Source organism: Chiloscyllium plagiosum, unplaced genomic scaffold (assembly GCF_037043375.1).
Source record: "Chiloscyllium plagiosum isolate Xiang-an unplaced genomic scaffold, Cpla_swu_hap1 HiC_scaffold_22, whole genome shotgun sequence".
Taxonomy (NCBI): domain Eukaryota; kingdom Metazoa; phylum Chordata; class Chondrichthyes; order Orectolobiformes; family Hemiscylliidae; genus Chiloscyllium; species Chiloscyllium plagiosum.
The window spans coordinates 65,974,124-65,996,035 of NW_028270160.1; the positions used below are offsets into that span (position 1 = coordinate 65,974,124).

General features: G+C 46.9%; 1 protein-coding gene across 3 annotated transcripts in view; it reads right to left on the bottom strand.

Moving 5' to 3' along the window:
- tspan15 (tetraspanin 15) overlaps nucleotides 1-21,912 on the bottom strand; it is a 214,748-nt gene that overhangs the window by 91,765 nt on the left and 101,071 nt on the right. The gene's annotated exons all lie outside the window — the stretch shown is intronic.

A 21,912-nucleotide genomic window follows, 5' to 3' on the forward strand; every position in this document is an offset into this window, starting at 1 on the left:
TGAAAAACAGGGCAAGCTTCAGAACGCAAATGGCCTACTCCTATGCCCATTTCTTTTGAAAGTCCAGACTAGATTTCTGTACTTAACCACAATTACCATTAGATTCCAGCTACAGGTGAACCATCAATATACAAACACAGAATCATGTGGTACAGAAGTGGTCTTTTGACCCATTCAGTCTGCGCTGACAAAAGACTATTCTACATCTTCACTAATCCCACTTTCCAGCACTTGACCCATAATCTTGAATGTTAGAGAGTGGAACGCAATAAACATGTATTTAGAGTTCATTCAAGTACTTTTTTAAAGGTTTAGTCTACCTACCCCAACTTCTCTCGCAGGCATTCTAGAGTTCCATCACCCTCTGGGTGAAAAGGTTTTTCCTCAAATCCCCTCTAAACCTCAGAAACCTCAGATTGTGGAAAAAGGCCATTTGGCAGATTGAATCTGCAAAGTCAATCCCACCCAGACCCAGCCATCCACCCTAGCCCCATAACCCCACATTTACCAGAGCTAATTTGCTTAACCTGCACATCCCTGGACAGTATGGGGCAATTCAGCGTGGCCAATCTATCCAACCTGCACATATTTGGACTGTGGGAGGAAACCGCAACATCCGGCAGAAACGCACACAGATACAGGGAGAATGTGCAAACTCCACACAGTCACCCAAGGCTGGAACTGGATCTGGGTCAATAGTTCAGTGAGGCAGCTGCACTAACCACTGAGCCATTATGCCACCCTATTGTATACTTAAAATTATGTCCCCTCGTTATTGACTCTTTGACTAAAGGGAACAGCCACTTCCTTTACACCCTTTCCATGCCCCTCATAATTATATTCATATCAATAAGGTCCCATGTCAGTCTTCTCTGCTCTAAAGAAATCAACCAAAGCTTATTGAGCCTCTCTTCAAGACTAAACTACTCCACCCTGGCAATGTGTCTATGTTCCTTTGACATTCTGGTGAATCTCCTCTGCACCTCCTCTCTACAGCGCGGTAACTAGAATTGCACACAATACTCCAGCTATGGCCTAAACTAAGTTCTGTACAATTCTAACATTACTCAATGCTCTTATAATCTATGCCATGACTGATGTGTCTCTCCTTAACCATTGTCTTAACCTGCTGCCTTCAGGGAACTGTGGACAAGAACAGAGCTACATGTACAATATACAAGTTAAATAAACACTGCGAGACAAACAAACATTGGTGCTATGGATTGAAGGAAAAACAGGAAAAGCTCTTGCCCAGAGAATTCACTGACGAGTGAGGTGATGCTTTTGACTTGTTAGAAATGGCTATTTTTGAATCTCGTCCCCCTCACATCAGGTGCTTTTTACTTCCAGAAGACAAAATAAAAACGACAGATGCTGGAATCCAAAACAGACAGGCAGGAGGCTGGAAAAACAGAGCAAGCCAGCCAGCATCAGGTCGTGAAGAAGTCGACATTTCCGGTGTAACCCTTCTTCAGGATTAGGGGTGGGTGTGGGAGCTGCAGATAAAGGGGGTGGCAGAAGCAAGGTGGTGAAATGGGGATAGGTGAAGACAGGTAGAGAGTATGACATGGTTCATCAATGGGTGGAATGAACCTGGTTGGTGCCAGTAGAAGGAATAGGGAAGGGCTGGGAAGGGAATCATTGGATGGTGAGCGAGGTTATTTGAAATTGGAGAAAACCACATCAGGAGCACCTGATGCAGTAAACTAAGTTGGAGGAGAGGCAGGTGAACCTCTGTCTGTCTGGAATGACTGTTTGGGACCCTGGATGGACCCTGGGTGGTGTTCCAGCAGGTTTTGGATATTTTCCAGTTGCAAGGGAAGGTACCTAGGAGTTTTTTAGATTAGATTAGATTACAGTGTGGAAACAGACCCTTCAGCCCAACAAGTCCACACCGACCCGCCGAAGCACAACCCACCCATACCCCTACATTTACCCCTTACCTAACACTACGGGCAATTTAGCATGGCCAATTCACCTGACCTGCACATCTTTGGACTGTGGGAGGAAACCGGAGCACCCGGAGGAAACCCACGCAGACACAGGGAGAACGTGCAAACTCCACACAGTCAGTCACCTGAGGCGGGAATTGAACCCGGGTCTCTGGCGTTGTGAGGCAGCAGTGCTAACCACTGTGCCACCGTGCTGCCCAAGTTGCGGGAGCGGGGGGGGGGGGGGGGGTGGGGGGGGGAGGTTTGGTGGGGAGAGGGAACTGTCGAAGGGAAAGGTCCTTGCAGAAAGCAGAGAGGAGTGTGGAAGGGAGGATGTTCTTGGTGGTGGGGGAATGTTGGAGGTGGAAGTGTTTAAGGATGATGTATTGGATGTGAAGATTGGTGGGACGTGGGGGAACTCTCTCTTTACTGCATTACAATCCCTTTCCGACAAGACCATCCTTGGCCTCCTCCACTGCCAAAATGAATCACAGCCCAAATTGGAGGAATAACACCTCATATTCTGTCTGGGCAGCCTACAGCCCGGAGGGCTCAACTTTGAGTTCTCCAATTTCAAATGAGCTCACTCCCCATTCCCCGACTCCTTTCCCAGCCCTTCCCCATCCCTTCCACTGCTCCCTGAAACCAACCAGATTCATTCCTTCCATTGATCTACCAGGTTGTGTGCTCTACCTGTCTTCACCTATCCCCACTTCACCACCTGGCACCTCCTTTATCTGCAGCTCCACCTCACACCTACCCCCAGTCCTGAAGGAAGGTTACACCCGAAACATCGACTTCTCCACCTCCTGATGCTGCCTGACTTGCTATGTTCTTCCAGCCTCCTGCCTGTCTATAGTATTTCCAAGAGGCACAGAACACTGGTTCATAGAGTCATAGAGACGTACAGCATGGAAAGAGACCCTTAGGTCCAAGTTGTCCATGCTGACCAGATATCGCACCCCAATCTAGTCCTATGTAGTGTCCTATCTAGAGCAAAACCAATGTAGTGTATAAACTCCCATGCAAGGACTGCACAAAACACCACATAGGACAAACAGGAAGACAGCTAACAAATGTATCCATGAACGCCAACTAGCCACGAAACAACACGACCAGCTATCTTTAGTAGCCACACACTCAGATGACAAGCAACATGAGTTCGACTGGGACAACACTACTATTATAGGACAAGCCAAACACAGAACAGCCAGGGAATTCCTAGAGGCATGGCACTCATCCACAGGTTCTATCAACAAACACATCGACCTGGACCCAATATACCGGCCACTGCAGCGGACAGCTTGAACTGACAACCGGAAACGGCTATAAATGCCAGAGGAAACAACACAAAAGCGCTTCACAGGAGGCTCCCAAGCAGAGGATGTCACCTAGACAGGGACGAAACGTCTGCAACACAAATTCCAAGCTCGGCGAACAGAACCACAACAAAGGAACACACTTTTAACCATACCTTACAGATCCAACACAGAGAAGAGAGTTCATAGTTTTAAGAACAAACACTCTGTCAGCACTCTATCATTTGTTGATCGGTGGCCCTTCAGATGAGGATGAGTGGCTTCGTGAGGTCTGGGAGAGAGAGTTAGGGGTTAAGACTCCTCTGAGACATGGGAAGATATTTGGGAAAACGCAAGAAAGATTTTGATTTGCAATAGGACCCATGCTCTGCAGTTAAAAGATTCTCTACACAGTCCACCTTGCCCCAGATCGCCTCTCAAAGTTTAAAGTAGGAGTATCCTCAACATGGGCTGCACGTTGACCCAGTGGTTAGCACTGCTGCCTCACAGCACCAGGGACCTGGGTTGAATTCTGGCCTCGGGTGACTGTCTGTGTGGAGTTTGCACGTTCTCCCAGTGTCCTCCAGGTGCTCTGGCTTTCTCCCACAATCCAAAGATTGGCCGTACTAAATTGCCCATTGTGTTCAGGGATATGTAGGTTAGGTGCATTAGTCAGAGGTAAATGTAAAGAGTTGGGGAATGGGTTTGGATGGAATACGCTTCCGAAAATCAGTGTGGATTTGTTGGGCCGATGGGCTCATTTCCACACTGTAGGAATTGTATGTCCCAAATGTAAAATTAATACGGGTGCTCTCACTCATTGCCTTTGGTCCTGCCGCAGACTTCAGACATACTGGAGCGCTGTGGTAGGTGTAATAGAGAGGATCTTGGGGACTAAATTGGAGATGGACCCAGTCTATCTTCTCCAGGGCCTGCCCAGTTTGCTGCCTTCAGACGCACATTGGAAAAAAACTTTTTAATATCCTTGTTCTGTGCAAGGATGAATAATTTGTTATGTGGGGTGTCTGAAAAACCCCTGGGTCTTTTGGGTTGGCATTAGTTAGTCATGGAGCACATCCCTTTGGATTTTTTCCACACGTTTGGTGCACCAAATATTTTTTACAAGACATGGCTGTCCTTTTTGGATTACTTGGACACACAGATTTACCTGCAAGTCTAATAAGAGCTTTTATGTAGCCACGACAATCATGTCTAATGAATCTGATATCCTGAGAGGAAGGATTACAAACAGGTAAATGTGTATCAGTTAACGCTCTCGATGGTCGAGAGCTATTGTTTTGTTTTGTTACACTGCGCTGTTTTAATTATTATTTATTTATTTGTTTGTTTGTTTACCTAGATATTTCTTCAAACGTATATGTACATGAGTGTAGTAGTTCTGTTCTTTTTTTAAGTTGTGCTGTTTTTGGTTTATTGTAATATTACAAAATCTCTTTTCATTAAAAATATCTTTTAAAAAATACAACAAAATGATGTTAAGCTTCTCGCATACTGACCTCTACACCGGTGAATTCTTGATAAATTCTTGATGTCAAAAGGAATTAAGGGCTACAGGGAGAATGCGGGTAAGTGGAGTTGAAATGCCCATCAGCCGTGATTGAATGGCGGAGTGGACTCGATGGGCCGAATGGCCTTACTTCCGCTCCTATGTCTTATGGCCTTATGAAGCCAAACGTCAACTCGAGGACACCTCTTCCTACTGCCCCCTCGACCATGACCCCAACCCCCATCACCAGACCATACAGAACCTCATCACCTCAGGAGATCTCCCACCCACAGCTTCCAACCTCATAGTCCGGGAACCCCGCACTGCCCGGTTCTACCTCCTTCCCAAGATCCACAAGCCTGTCCACCCTGGCAGACCCATTGTCTCAGCATGCTCCTGCCCCACTGAACTCATCTCTACCTACCTCGATACTGTCCTATCCCCCCTAGTCCAGGAACTCCCCACATACGTTCGAGACACCACCCACGCCCTCCACCTCCTCCAAGACTTCCATTTCCCCAGCCCCCAACGCCTCATCTTCACCATGGATATCCAATCCCTCTACACCTCCATCCGCCATGACCAGGGCCTCCAAGCCCTCCGTTTTTTCCTCTCCAGACATCCCCAACAGTACCCTTCCACTGACACGCTCATTCGTTTGGCCGAACTGGTGCTCACCCTTAACAATTTCTCCTTTGAATCCTCCCACTTCCTCCAGACCAAAGGGGTAGCCATGGGCACACGTATGGGCCCCAGCTATGCCTGTCTCTTTGTTGGCTACGTAGAGCAGTTGATCTTCCGTAATTACACCGGCACCACCCCCCACCTCTTCCTCCGCTACATTGATGACATCACTGGCGCCATCTCGTGCTCCCAGGAGGAGGTTGAACAATTCATCAACTTCACCAACACATTCCACCCTGACCTTAAATTTACCTGGACCATCTCTGACACCTCCCTCCCCTTCCTGGACCTCTCCATCTCCATTAATGACGACCGACTTGACACTGACATTTTTTACAAGCCCACAGACTCCCACAGCTACCTGGATTACACCTCTTCCCTTCCTACCTCTTGCAAAAATGCCATTCCGTATTCCCAATTCCTCCGCCTCCGCCGGATCTGCTCCCAGGAGGACTAGTCCCACCACAGAACACACCAGATAGCCTCCTTCTTTAGAGACCGCAATTTCCCTTCCCACGTGGTTAAAGATGCCCTCCAACGCATCTCGTCCACATCCCGCACCTCCGCCCTCAGACCCCATCCCTCCAACTGTAACAAGGACAGAACGCCCCTGGTGCTCACCTTCCACCCTACCAACCTTTGCATAAACCAAATCATCCGCCGACATTTCCGCCACCTCCAAACAGATCCCACCACCAGGGATATATTTCCCTCCCCACCTCTTTCCGCCTTCCGCAAAGACCGTTCCCTCTGTGACTACCTGGTCAGGTCCACGCCCCCCTACAACCCACCCTCCCATCTTGGCACTTTCCCCTGCCACCGCAGGGACTGTAAAACCTGCGCCCACACCTCCTCCCTCACCTCTATCCAAGGCCCTAAAGGAGCCTTCCACATCCATCAAAGTTTTACTTGCACATCCACTAATATCATTTATTGTATCCGTTGCTCCCGATGCGCTCTCCTCTACATTGGGGAGACTGGGCGCCTCCAAGCAGAGCGCTTTAGGGAACATCTCTGGGACACCCGCAGCAATCAACCAAACCGCCCCGTGGCTCAACATTTCAACTCCCCCTCCCACTCTGCCGAGGACATGGAGGTCCTGGGCCTCCTTCACCGCCGCACCTTCACCACCAGACGTCTGGAGGAAGAACGCCTTATCTTCCGCCTCGGAACACTTCAACCCCAGGGCATCAATGTGGACTTCAACAGTTTCCTCATTTTCCCTTCCCCCACCTCACCCTAGTTCCAAACTTCCAGCTCAGCACTGTCCCCATGACTTGTCCGGACTTGTCCTATCTGCCTATCTCCTTTTCCACCTATCCACTCCACCCTCTCCTCCCTGACCTATCACCATCATCCCCTCCCCCGCTCACCCATTGTACTCTATGCTACTTTCTCCCCAACCCCACCCTCCTCTAGCTTATCTCTCCACGCTTCAGGCTCACTGCCTTTATTCCTGATGAAGGGCTTTTGCCCAAAATGTCGATTACGAAGCTCCTTGGATGCTGCCTGAACTGCTGTGATCTTCCAGGACCACTAATCCAGAATCTGGTTTCCAGCATCTGCAGTCATTGTTTTTACCTTGGAGTTGCATTCAGCCAAGCAAGGGGGCAATAATCCATCGCATTCCTAATTTGTGGTCTGTAGATGATGGTCAGACATGGGGACATTATAAGGCAAGTTACTCACTTCAGAATTCCTAGTTTTTGACCTTTTCTTATTGCCACAATATTCATAAGGTTTTTTTAGATTAGATTAGATTACTTACAGTGTGGAAACAGGCCCTTCTGCCCAACAAGTCCACACCGACCTGCCAAAGCGCAAGCCACCCAGACCCATTCCCCTACATTTACCCCTTCACCTAACACTACGGGCAATTTAGCATGGTCAATTCACCTAACCTGCACATATTTGGACTGTGGGAGGAAACACAGTCAGTCACCTGAGGCGGGAATTGAACCCAGGTCTCTGGCGCTGTGAGGCAGCAGTGCTAACCACTGTGCCACCGTGCCGCCCATGGTTGGTCCAGTTCAGCTTTGGCCAAGAATAAAGCTCAGAATTTGATATAATGGAAACTAGCATTGGTAATGCCATTGAATGCCATTAGCAAACATAGATCACTTGTTGAAGAGTATTTGTCACCCCCTCAGGCGCTACGTGGGTTTCCTCCAGGTGCTCCAGTTTCCTCCCACAGTCCAAAGATGTGCAGGTTAGGAGAACTGGCCTTGCTAAATTGCCCACAGGTGCATTAGTCAGGGGAAAAATATAATAGTAGACAGGAGAATAGGTCTGGGTGGGTTGCTCTTTAGAGGGTCAGTGTGGGCTTGTTGGGCCAAATGGCCTGCTTCCACACTACAGGGATTCTATGATAATAGATAATAGACAATATGTGCAGGAGTAGGCCAATCTGCCCTTCGAGCCAGCATCACCATTCATTATGATCATGGTTGATCATCCTCAATCAGTATCCTGTTCCTGCCTTATCCCCATACTCCTTGATTCCACTATCTTTAAGAGCTCTATCCAACTCTTTCTTGAAAGCATTCAGTTTCTCCTCAACTCTGTTCTAAATGGCCCACCCCTATGATCAGCATAGGCCTGAATATTGTGCAGATTTTGCCTCATATTCTTTGTGCAGTCATCAGCTGACTCATCTTTGACCTTTCATGTTAAAATTGCACAAGACATTTGTTTGGCAGTATTTAGAATACTGTGTACAATTCTGGTCACCACATTACCAAAAGGATGCGGATGCTTTGGAGAGGTTGCAGAGAAAGTTTACGAGGATGATTCCCGGTATGGAAGGTGGTATGAAGAGAGGTTGAGTAGGTTAGGACTGTTTCGTTAGAAAAAAGGAGACTGAGGGGCAACCTGATGGAGGTTTACAAAATGATGAAGGGTATAGACAAGATAGATAGACTTAAGCTTTATACCAGGGTGAAGGACTCAGTAACGAGAGGTCACACTTTCAAGGTGAGAGGTGAAAAGTTTAAGGGCAATACACATGGCAAGTACTTTGAAGAGATAGTAGAGACAGGCACCGTAGATTCATTTAAGAGGCACCTGGACAAATGCATGAGGGGAGCAGAGGGAAACAGATGCTTAGGAATTGGGTGACAGGTTTAGACAGTGGATTTGGATCGGCTCAGGCTTGGAGGGCCAAGGGGCCTGTTCCTAGGCTGTAAATTTTCTTTGTTCTTTTGGACATTATGAGTCAGCTGAAGACTGCTTGGTCTTGGACACTACCCCGAGGACCACCTGCAGAGATATTTTGGAACTGAGATGACTGACCTCTAACAGACACACACATTTTCCTTTCTGCTATGTATGACTCCAGTTTTCTATACTAATTCACAATGACTTCAGTTATGCTGGGGCACCTCAACACCATATCAAATGCTTCCTTGAAATCGAGGGCAGTCACTTTCATCTCAACTCTGGAGTTCAGCTCTTTTGTCCATGTTTGGACCCAAGGATGTAATGAGGTCAGGGGTTGAAGGGCAGAACCAAAACTGAGTGTCATTGCTCAACAGCAACCACTGATGACTCATTCTATCATTTGATGGTGCTTGAGAGTAGACTGATAGGGTGTTAATTGGCTGGGTTGAATTTCTCCTGCTTTTTAATGACAAGACAAAGCTGGGACACTTTCTACCTTGCTGCGCGAGATGCCAGTATTGTAGTTGCATTGGAACAGCTAGATTGGGTTAAGGATAGCTAATTCTGGAGCACAAGTCTTTAATATTATGAATGGAATGAATGCATGAAAATACTTACCTCATGAATATTCCATCTGAAACTCTCTGCATAACTTTGAATTGCTGCGAGAACAATGTTTTACTGATTATCATTCTTTTATTACACTGTAACTTGTACACCACGTGTCAGGAATTACTGTGCTGTCTTGTGTGTTTTGCTCTTCTTATGCACTTTATTCTGCCCTGTGTATGATTGTGTACTTTGTGCTGTCCATGTAGCAGTTTGGCTCTGGAAGAACGCTGTCTCATTTTTACTGTATCAGTTGTATATGGTAGAAGTGACAAATAAAACTACTCTTGACTCTTGAATAGGTGGCCTCCCCATTTGCAGCAGCGGGAGAGGGATCTGCTGGGAAGATAAATTTTCCTCTTAAGTACTTATGTGAATAGGCCAAGAGAAGGTTCAACAGGAGGGGATGCAGACATAGGGATTGCTGGGCACATGAACTGATACATTTGGGCTGTGACTAAACCCGAGGCTCTACACATGTAGTGTCTCCCACCTATCCTCTTCCTCTAACCGAAAAAAAAGACCGTGTGTCTGTGGCTGGTAAGGTGAAGCTTTTGGCAAGTTAGAGCAGAGGGAAGCTAGGGTGGTTGCATGCTCCTCTTGCAGGATGTGGGAAGCAAAGATCACTACTGGTGTCTCTGGTGAGAAGTGCACCCAACTCCAGCTCCTCACAGGTCACATTAGGGAACTGGAGCTGGACCTGGATAAACTTAGGATCATTTGGGAGGCTGAGGGGGGTGATAAAGACGACTGTCGGGAGTTAGTCACACCTAAGTTACAGGATAAAGGTAACTGGATGACTGGCAGGAGAGGGAAAGAGAATAGGCAGACAGTGCAGGCACCTGCTGTGGCTGTTCCCCTCAATAATAGGGATACCATTTTGGATAATGTTGGGGTGGGGGGGCAGGAGAATAGGAGAGCGATAGTGACAGGAGATTCAATTGTGAGAGGCACTGACAGAAGATTCTGTGGTTGTGAACAAGACTCCCGGATGGTATGTTGCCTCCCAGATGCCAGGGATGTCTCGAATCGAGTCTGCAGGATTATTAAAGGGAGGGAAGAGCAGCCAGAAGTCATGGTACACATCGGTACCAATAAAATAGGTAGGGAAGGGATGAAGACCTGAAAAGAGAATATAGAGAGTTAGGTTGGAAGCTGGAAGGCTGGACGAGCAGAGTAGTAATCTCAGGATTGCTACCGATGCCACATGCTAGTGAAGCTAGGAATAGAGTGCGAGTGCAGATGAACAAATGGCTGCAGGGCTTGTGTAGCTGGGAGGGCTACAGGTATGTGGATGATTGGGATATCTTCTGGGCAAGGTAGGATCTGTGCTGAAAATGTGTTGCTGGAAAAGTGCTGCAGGTCAGGCAGCATCCAAGGAGCAGGAGAATCGATGTTTCGGGCATGAGCCCTTCAGGAATGAGGAAAGTGTGTCCAGCAGGCTAAGATAAAAGGTGGGGAGGAGGGACTTGGGGGAGGGGCGTTGGAAATGCGATAGGTAGAAGGAGGTCAAGGTGAGGGTGATAGGCCGGAGAGGGGGTGGGGGCGAAGAGGTCAGGAAGAAGATTGCAGATTAGGAAGGCGGTGCTGAGTTCGAGGGATTTGACTGAGACAAGGTGGGGGGAGGGGAAATGAGGAAACTGGAGAAATCTGAGTTCATCCCTTGTGGTTGGAGGGTTCCTAGGCGGACGATGAGGCGCTCTTCCTCCAACCGCTGTGAACCTGTACAAAAAAAGACAAGTTTCACCTGAACTGGGGGAGCACCAACATCCTGGGTAGGTGGTTTGCTTTTGCTCTTCGGGAGTGTTGAAACTCGATTGGCGGGGGAGGGAACCTGAGCTACGGATCAGATGATGGAGTAGGTAGTGAACCGCCAGATACAGCATGCAGAGACTCTGTCCTAACAGGTGCCAAATCCCTCCTCTCAGAGTTGCAGTCAATGTGATAGGTTGCAGTGTGTCTATTTTAATCCAAGTATCAGGATAAAGTCAAAAATGACACAACTACCAGGTTAAAGTCCAACAGGTTTATTTGAAAGCACTAGCTTTCATATTGCTGCTCCTTCATCAAGTAGCTGTGGAGTAAGTGCATAAGACACAGAATTTATAGCAAAAGATTACAGTGTCATGCAACTGAAATCATAAGCTGATCAAATCTAGATTGCTGTTAAGTCTTTCATCTTTTAGAATGGATTGCAGGCTTCGGTTCATTAAAGTTCTGGGATTTACATGTTAATGAACTGAAGCCTGCAACCCATTCTAAAAGATAAAAGACTTAACAGCAATCTAGGTTTGTTCAATATATCATTTCAGTTGCATGACACAGTAATCGTTTGCTATACATTCTGTGCCTTATGGTCCTGCTCCACAGCTACCTGATGAAGGGGCAACGCAACGAAAGCATGTGCTTCCAAACAACCCTGTTGGATTTGTGATTTTTGACTTTATCCACTCCAGTCAAACACCAGCTCCTCTACATCTCATCAGGAATGAGGATGACTCAGAGCATGGATCAGTACTTGGAACTATGATGTTGTGGCCATTACGGAGATTTGGATATCAAAGGGTCAAGAGTGGTTGTTGGATGTTCCAGGGTTTAGATGTTTCAAGAGGAAAGGGGGTGGGGGGGTTTAAAGAGGTGGAGGAATGGCATTGCTAATCAGGGATAGTTTCACTGTTGCAGAAAGGGAGATAATCGAGAAGGGTTTGTCTACAGAATCAGTATGAGTGGAAGGCAGAAACTGGAAAGGAGAAGTCAACTTATTGGGAGTTTTCTACAGGACCCCAATAGCAACACAGACATGGAGCAGAAGATTGGGAGGCAGATTTTGGAAAGGTGCAGAAGTAACAGGATTTTGTAATGGGCGACTTTAACTTGCCTAATATTAATTGGAACCACCTTGGTTCAAATAAGTTGGATGGAGAAGTTTTTGTCAGGTGTATCCAGAAAGGATTCCTGACGTAATATGTAGATAGACCGACTAGAGGGGAAGTCATATTGGATTTGGTGCTTGGCAACGTACCATGCCAGGGGTCAGATGTCTTGATGGGAGAGCAGTTCAGTGACAGTGATCACAACTCCCTGCCAGGAGCAGACGGTATGGGAAAGAATTTAATTGACAGAGGGGGAATTAGAATGTCATTAGGCAGGAACTGGGATGCCTAAATTGGGAACAAATGTTCTCAGGGAAATGCACAACAGAAATGTGAAGGTTGTTTTGGAAGAATGTGCTGATAGCGCTGGATTGGTTTGTCACACTGAGACAAGGAAGGGGTGGTAAATTGAGAACCTTGGGTGACAAGGGATGTGAAACATCTTGTCAAGAAGGAGGAAGCTTACTTAAGATTGAGGAGGCAAGGATCAGACAGGGCTTTAGAGGGTTACAAGGTAGCCAGGAAGGAACTGAAGAATGGACTTAGGAGAGCTAGAAGGGGACATGAAAACATTTATCTAGTAGGATTAAGAAAAACCCTAAGGTATTCCACACCTTTGTGAGGAACAAGAGGATAACCAGAGCGAGGGTAGGGTCAATCACAGATAGTAGAGGGAACTTGTGTCTGGAGTCAGAAGAAGTAGGGGAGGTCCTTAATGAATACTTTGATTCAGTAGTCATTGAGGGACCTTGACATTTTGGAGGACAGCGTGAAACAGACTGAAGAGCTAGAACAGGTTGTTGTTAGGAAGGAGGATGTGCAGAAAATGTTGAAAAACATAAGGACAGATAAATCCCCTAGGCCAGACAGGATATACCCAAGGTAAAAACAATGACTACAGATGCTGGAAACCAGATTCTGGATCAGTGGTGCTGGAAGAGCACAGCAATTCAGGCAGCATCCGAGGACAGGCAAAATCGACGTTTCGGCAAAAGCCCTTCATTAGGAATAAAGGCAGAGAGCCTGAAGCGTGGAGAGATAAGCTAGAGGAGGGTGGGGGTGGGGAGAGAGTGGCATAGAGTACAATAGGTCAGTGGGGAAGGAGATGAAGGTGATAGGTCAGGGAGGAGAGGGTGGAGTGGATAGGTGGAAAAGGAGCTGGGCAGGTCGGACAAGTCCGGACAGGTCAGGGGATCGAGTTTTTGGAGGTTAGAAGCTAGGATGAGGTGGGGGAAGGGGAAATGAGGAAACTGTTGAAATCCACATTGATGCCCTGGGGTTGAAGTGTTCCGAGGCGGAAGATGAGGCGTTCTTCCTCCAGGCGTCTGGTGGTGAGGGAGCGGCGGTGGAGGAGGCCCAGCACCTGCATATCCTCGGCAGAGTGGGATGGGGAGTTGAAATGTTGAGCCACTGGGCGATGTGGTTGATTAGTGCGGGTGTCTCGGAGATGTTCCCTAAAGCGCTCTGCGAGGAGGCGTCCAGTCTCCCCAATGTAAAGGAGACCGCATCGCGAGCAACGGATACAATAGATGATATTAGTGGATGTGCAGGTAAAACTTTGATGGATGTGGAAAGCTCCTTTGGGGCCTTGGATAGAGGTGAGGGAGGAGGTGTGGGCGCAGGTTTTACAGTTCCTGCGGTGGCAGGGGAAAGTGCCAGGATGGGAGGGTGGGTCGTAGGGGGGGCGTGGACCTGACCAGGTAGTCACGGAGGGAACGGTCTTTGCGGAGGGCGGAGAGGGGTGGGGAGGGAAATATATCCCTGGTGGTGGGGTCTATTTGGAGGTGGCGGAAATGTCGGCGGATGATTTGGTTTATGCGAAGGTTGGTAGGGTGGAAGGTGAGCACCAGGGGCGTTCTGTCCTTGTTGCGGTTGGAGGGGTTGGGTCTGAGGGCGGAGGTGTGGGATGTGGTTATACCCAAGGATATACCCAAGGTTACTACAGGAAGCGAGGGAAGACATTGCTGCACCTCTAGTGATGATCTTTGCACCCTCACTGTCCACTGGAATAGTGCCAGATGATTGGAGGGTGACAAATGTTATTCCCTTGTTCAAGAAAAGGAATAGGGATAATCCTAGAAATTACAGATCAGTTAATCTTAAATCGGTGGTGAGTAAAATATTGCAGAGGATTCTGAGAGACAAGATTTATGATTATTTGGAAAACCGTAGTTTGATTAGAGATAGTCAGCATGGCTTTGAGGGGGATAGTTCATGCCTCACAAACATTATTGAATTCTTTGAGGATGTGACAAAACATGTTGAAGAGCGGTAGATGTGGTGTACATGGATTTTAGCAAGGTGTTTGATAAGGTTCCTCATGGTAGGCTCATTCAGAAAGTAAGAAGGCATGGGATACAGGGACAATCGGCTGTCTGGATATAGAACTGGCTGGCCAACAGAAGACAGAGGGTGGTGATAGATGCAAAGTATGCATGCTGGAACTCGGTGACCAGTGGTATTCCACAGGGATTGGGTCTGGGACCTCTGCTCTTTGTGATGCTTGGATGACTTGGATGAAGAAGTGGAAGAGTGGATTACTAAATTTGCTTATGCCATGAGGTTGACAGAGTTGTGGATAGAGTAGAGGGCTGCTGTAGGTTGCAACGGGACATTGGCAGGATGTAGGATGGGCGGCACGGTGGCACAGTGGTTAGCACTGCTGCCTCACAGCGCTGGAGACCCGGGTTCAATACCCACCTCAGGCGACTGACTGTGTGGAGCTTGCACATTCTCCCCGTGTCTGCGTAGGCTTCCTCCGGGTGCTCCGGTTTCCTCCCACAGTCCAAAGATGTGCTGGTTAGGTGAATTGGCCATGCTAAATTGCCCATAGTGTTAGGTAAGGGGTAAATGTAGGGGTATGGGTGGGTTACGCTTCGGCGGGTCGGTGTGGACTTGTTGGGCCGAAGGGCCTGTTTCCACACTGTAATGTAATCTAATCTAATGCAATCTAATCTAATCTAAACTGGGCTGAGAAGTGGCAGATGGATTTCAACCTGAAAAAGTGTGAAGTGATTCATTTTGGAAGGTCCAATTTGAATGTAGATTAAATGGTTAAAGGCAGGATTCTTGGCAGTGTGGAGGAACAGAGGGATGTTCTGGTCCACATCCATAGATCCCTCATAGGAGCCATCCAAGTTGATAGGGTTGTTAAGGCGGCATATGGTATGTTAGCTTTCATTAGCAGGGGGATTGAGTTTAAGAGCCACGAGGTTATGCTGCAGCTATACAGAACCCTGCAGCTATACAGAACCCAGAATACTTGGAATATTGGGACAGTTTTGTTCACCTCATTATAGGAAGGATATGGAAACTTTAGAGAGGGTGCAGAGATGATTTACCAAGATGCTGCCTTGACTGAAGGTTGAGGGAGCTTGGGCTTTTCTCATTGAAGTGAAGAAAGGTGAGAGGTGTCTTGATAGAGGTGACGACAAAATGCCGACAGGCATAGACAGAGTGGATAGCCAGAGACTTTTTCCCAGGGCAGAAATGGCTATCACAAGGGGACATAATTTAAAGGTGATTGGAGGAAGGTTTAAGGGAGATATCAGAGATAGGTTCTTTACACTGAGTGTGGTGGGTGAGTGGAATGCACTACCAGCATCGGTAATAGAGTCAGATACATTAGGGGCATTTAAGCAACACTTGGATAGGCACATGGAAGATAGTACAATGAAGGGTATGTTGGTTAATTGGATTCTAGAGTAGGATAAAAGGTCGGCACAACAGAGGGCTGAAGGGCTTATACTGTACTGTTGTCTGTATATACACGCACACATTTCCTCAGTAAATACAGCAAAGAACAAAAAACAAAGAAAATTTACAGCCCAGGAACAGGCCCTTCTGCCCTCCAAGCCTGAGCCGATCCAAATGTACTGACTAAATCTGGCGCCCAATTCCTAAGCATCTGTATCCTCTGCTCCCCACCTACTCATGCATTTATCTAGACACACCTTAAATGAATCTACCGTGCCTGCCTCTACCACTTCTGCTGGCAACGTGTTCCAAACGCCCACCATTCTCTGTGTGAAGTACTTGCCACGTGTATCCCCCTTAAACTTTCCACCTCTCACCTTGAAAGCGTGACCTCTTGTTATTGAATCCTTCACCCTGGGAAAAAGCTCGTTTCTATCCACCCTGTCTATACCCTTCATGATTTTGTAAACCTCAGTCAGGTCCCCTCTCAATCTCCTTTCTTCTAATGAAAATAAACCTAAGCTACTCAACCTTTCTTCATAGCTAGTACCTTCCATACCAGGCAACATCCTCGTAAACCTTCTCTGCACCCTCTCCAAAGCATCCACATCCTTTTGGTAATGTGGCAACCAGAACTGTACGCAGTATTCTAAATGTCTTGTACAATTTTAACATGACTTGTTAGCTGTTATACTCAATACCCCGTCAAATGAAGACAAGCATACTATATGCCTTCTTGACCACTCTATCCACCACTGCAGCAACCTTCAGGGTACAATGGACCTGCACTCCCAGATCTCTTTGCCCATCAACTTTTCCCAAGGCTCTTCCGTTCATTGTATAATTCGCTCTAGAATTAGTCTTGCCTAAATGCATCACCTCACGTTTGTCTGGATTGAAAACCATCTGCCACTTTTCCACCCAACTCTCCAGTCTATCTATATCCTCCTGTATTCTCTGACAGTCCGTTATGCTTTCTGCTACTCCACCGATCTTCGTGTTATTTGCAAACTTGATCATACCAACAGTGCCCTCTTCCAGTTCATTTAGGTATATTACAAACAACAGTGCCCCCAACACTGACCCCTGTGGAACACCACTGGTCATCTTTCTCCATTTCGAGAAACTCCCTTCAACTATTACTCTCTGTCTCCTGTTGCTCAATCAGTTCTTTATCCACCGAGCTAGAACACCTGCCCACCATGTGACTTCACTTTCTCCATTAGTCTACCATGGGGAACCTTATCAAATGCCTTACTAAAGTCCATGTATATGACATCAACAGCCCTTCCTTCATCTATCAACTTGGTCACTTCCTCGAAGAACTCTATTAAGTTGGTAAGGCACGATCTCCCCCGCACACAACCATGTTGCCTATCACTGATAAGCTCATTCTTTTCTAAATATAAATAGATCCTATCCCTCAGTACCTTCTCCAGCAACTTTCCCACCACCGACATCAGGCTCACTGGTCTGTAGTTACCCAGAATACCCTTCTTGTACAGGGGGACAAGATAAGCAAACCTCCAGTCCTCCGGCACCTCACCTGTATTTAAGAATGTAACAAAGATATCTGTCAGGGCCCCAACTATTTCCTGTCTTGCCTCCCTCAGCAACCTGGGATAGATCCCATCCAGTCTTGGGGATTTGTCGAACCTAATAACCTCTAGCCTACCAACACATCTTCCCTATCTATGTCAACATGATCCAGACTAATCAAACTTCTATCTCTAATCTGAACATTCATCATGTTCCTCTCCTCAGTGAATACTGATGCAAAGTAATCATTCAGAATCTCACCCATTCTCTCAGGTTCGAAACACAGTCTTCCTTTGTTATCCTTTAGTGGACCAATCCTTTCTCTAGTTATCCACTTGCTTCTTATCTAAGAATAAAATGCTTTGGGATTCTCCTTAATTCTGCTCACTAAAGCTAATTCATGACCCTTTTTAGCCCGCTTGATTCCTTGTTTAAGACTTGTCCTACTCTTCCGATATTCCTCCAGGGCCCGTTCTGTTCTTAGCTGCCTAGACCTTATGTATGCTTCCCTTTTCCTCTTGGCTAGTCGTACTATTTCTCCTAGGTAAAAACAATGACTGCAGATGCTGGAAACCAGATTCTGGATCAGTGGTGCTGGAAGAGCACAGCAATTCAGGCAGCATCCGAGGACAGGCAAAATCGACGTTTCGGGCAAAAGCCCTTCATCAGGAATAAAGGCAGAGAGCCTGAAGCGTGGAGAGATAAGCTAGAGGAGGGTGGGGGTGGGGAGAGAGTGGCATAGAGTACAATAGGTCAGTGGGGAAGGAGATGAAGGTGATAGGTCAGGGAGGAGAGGGTGGAGTGGATAGGTGGAAAAGGAGCTGGGCAGGTCGGACAAGTCCGGACAGGTCAGGGGATCGAGTTGCTGGAGGTTAGAAGCTAGGATGAGGTGGGGGAAGGGGAAATGAGGAAACTGTTGAAATCCACATTGATGCCCTGGGGTTGAAGTGTTCCGAGGCGGAAGATGAGGCGTTCTTCCTCCAGGCGTCTGGTGGTGAGGGAGCGGCGGTGGAGGAGGCCTATTGTACTCTATGCCACTCTCTCCCCACCCCCACCCTCCTCTAGCTTATCTCTCCACGCTTCAGGCTCTCTGCCTTTATTCCTGATGAAGGGCTTTTGCCCGAAACGTCGATTTTGCCTGTCCTTGGATGCTGCCTGAATTGCTGTGCTCTTCCAGCACCACTGATCCAGTACAATTTCTCCTGTCATCCATCATTCACAAACCTTGCTCTTCCTATCCTTTGCCTTCAATGGGACATGCCTATCCTGCATCATCTTTCACCTGTCTTCGAACGCCTCCCACATCTCAAATGTTTTTAAAGCTAAGATACATAAGTTTTTGAACAGTAAATGAATTAAGCATTGTGGTGCGAGGGTGTGAAGTGGAGCTGAGGCCACGAAAAGATCAGTCATGATCTTGTTGAATTGCAGAGCAGGCTCGAAGGGCCAGGTGGCCTACTCCGAGTTCTTATATCTTTATATCACATTGTCCATTCTGCTCTTAACTTTCTCAAAAACAAAACAGATTTTCAAACATGAATTTCTTTTCAAATTATAACTTTCTGAATTCATTGTCATTACACTCTATTTAATACTCTTCAGCATTTTCCCTACTACTAACTAACTGCCCTACTTGGTCTTTTGTAGTTCTAGTCTCCTTATATAAAGGAGAATGTTCTGGTAATGGAAAGATGCAGCAAAGGTTTACCAGAGTGATTCCCGAGATGGCAGGATTGACATATATAGAGACATTGGATTGGTTAGGACTATATTCACAGGAGTTTAGAAGAATGAGATGGGATCTCACAGACCCTACAATAGTCTAAAAGGACTAAGTAGGAGAAATGCAGGAAAGATGCTCCTGATGATCGGAAAGTCCAGATCCAGGAGTCACAGTCTAAGGTTACAGGTTGGGCCATTTAGAGTCAAAGTTACAGAGATGTACAGCATGGAAACAGACCCTTCGGTCCAACTCGTCCATGCTAACCAGATATCCTAACCTAATCTAGTCTCATTTGTCAGCACTTGACCCACATCCCTCTGTGGTGTAAAATTATGTCCCAACACATGTGTGAATCATAATGTAACACATGTATTGGGCCAAGCAGTGGAATGTGGTGAAAGGGTTAAAATTATGTCCCAATACATGTGTGAATCTAACCGGAATGGAGGTGTTGCTTAGTCCCGTGTGAATCTTATTACACACCTCCCCGTGTGAATCTTCTTATCTGTATGTAACCAGAATGGAATGTGTTTTTTAGCCTTGCTCTGCTGTTCACATGAATGTTTATATCTGGAAAAGAGTATATCAGCTGGAAAAGTCTCCAGTTCGGTAGAGTCTGCTCCGGGGTTACGTTTAACCGCCGAGCGTGGGTTGTTGGCAACCGCTCTACGAGAACTGACGGCTCCCAGTTCCGGTAACATGTAGAGTGAGTATAAGCCAGACCCGGGAGTCTGCTCCGGGGTTACGTTTAACCGCCGAGCGTGGGTTGTTGGCAACCGCTCTACGAGAACTGACGGCTCCCAGTTCCGGTAACATGTAGAGTGAGTATAAGCCAGACCCGTTGTAAGATGAGACCTAGTTGTGGCGACGCTGCGGGGAATAAAATGCTCATATTCTAGCAGACTCGCCTCTTGGTCGTTTGTTCTGTGTCAGACTACTCTCCTACGAACCTGACCTTGAGAATTTTTTAAAACATTTGGCGCTGCGAGCAGGGTCAATCGCAATTGAGGAGAGATTTTGATACAGAACAATGTTTTGGAAAAAGACTAAGAAACCAGAAGAACAAACTGTGGAGGTCCCGACCGTCCCGGGATGGCATGGATGTGGGCATGTACGTGGCAGTTTGTTTGAGAAATGGTGGGGGGGCGACCGGAGGAACCCCAGGGTCGCTGCTGTCCACCCTTGAGAGGATCCCAGTCCTGCCGAAGAACCCCTTGCCTGGGGTACAGCGGAGGATGTGGGCATGTCCAAAAAGCTGAAGCGGAGTTAACAGAATTGAATGGGATTGAACTGAACTGAACTGAGTGGAACTGAACTGAATTGAACTGAAGTGAATCAAATTGAACGGAACAAAATGGAACTGAGCTAAATTGAATTGAAATGGACGGAACTGAATTGAACACAATTGAATTGAACTGAACAGACCTGAACTGAGCTGAACTGAACTACACTGAATTGACTGAACTGAAATTAACAAACGAATTGAACTGAATTAAGCATAATGTAACACATGTATTGGGCCAAGCAGTGGAATGTGGTGTAAAATTATGTCCCAACACATGTGTGAATCATAATGTAACACATGTATTGGGCCAAGCAGTGGAATGTGGTGAAAGGGTTAAAATTATGTCCCAATACATGTGTGAATCTAACCGGAATGGAGGTGTTGCTTAGTCCCGTGTGAATCTTATTACACACCTCCCCGTGTGAATCTTCTTATCTGTATGTAACCAGAATGGAATGTGTTTTTTAGCCTTGCTCTGCTGTTCACATGAATGTTTATATCTGGAAAAGAGTATATCAGCTGGAAAAGTCTCCAGTTCGGTAGAGTCTGCTCCGGGGTTACGTTTAACCGCCGAGCGTGGGTTGTTGGCAACCGCTCTACGAGAACTGACGGCTCCCAGTTCCGGTAACATGTAGAGTGAGTATAAGCCAGACCCGTTGTAAGATGAGACCTGGTTGTGGCGACGCTGCGGGGAATAAAATGCTCATATTCTAGCAGACTCGCCTCTTGGTCGTTTGTTCTGTGTCAGACTACTCTCCTACGAACCTGACCTTGAGAATTTTTTAAAACACCCTCAAAGCCCTTCCTATTCATATACCCATCCAGATGCCTTTTAAATGCTGCAATTGTACCAGCCTTCACCACTTTCTCTGGCATCTCCTTCCATACATGCTCTGAGTGAAAAAGTTGCCCCTTAGGTCCCTTTTATATGTTTCCCTTCTCACCCTAAACCTATGCCCTCTAATTCTGGACACCCCCACTCCAGGGAAAAGACCTTATCTATTTATCCAATCCATGCCCCTCATGATTTTATAAACCTCCATAACCTCGGCTCTAGGGAAAACAGCCCCAGCGTATTCAGCCTCTCCATATAGCTCAAATCCTCCAACCCTGGCAACAACTTTGTAAATCTTTTCTGAACCCTTTCAGAAGGGACAATAACCTTCCGAAAGGAAGGAGACCAGAATTGCACGCAATATTCCAACAGTGGTCTAACCAACGTCCTGTATAACATGACCTCCCAACTCCTATACTCAATGCTCTGACCAATAAAGGAAAGCATACCAAACACCTTCACTATCCTGTCCACCTGCGACTTCACTTTCAAGAAGTGATGAACCGGCACTCTCGGATCTCTTTATTCAGCAACACTCCCCAAGACCTCACCATTAAGTGTCTAAGCCCTGCTCTGATATGCTTTTCCAAAATGCAGCACCTCGCATTTTAGGACCAACATGAGGAGAAATGTCTCCACCAAGGAAGTTGGGAGCCTGTGGAATTCTTTGCTACAGAAAGCATTTGAGGCCAAAACATTCAGTGTTTTCAAGATGGAGTTAGATATAGTTCTGAGGGTAAAGGGATAAAAAATATGCGAAGGAAGAAGGAACA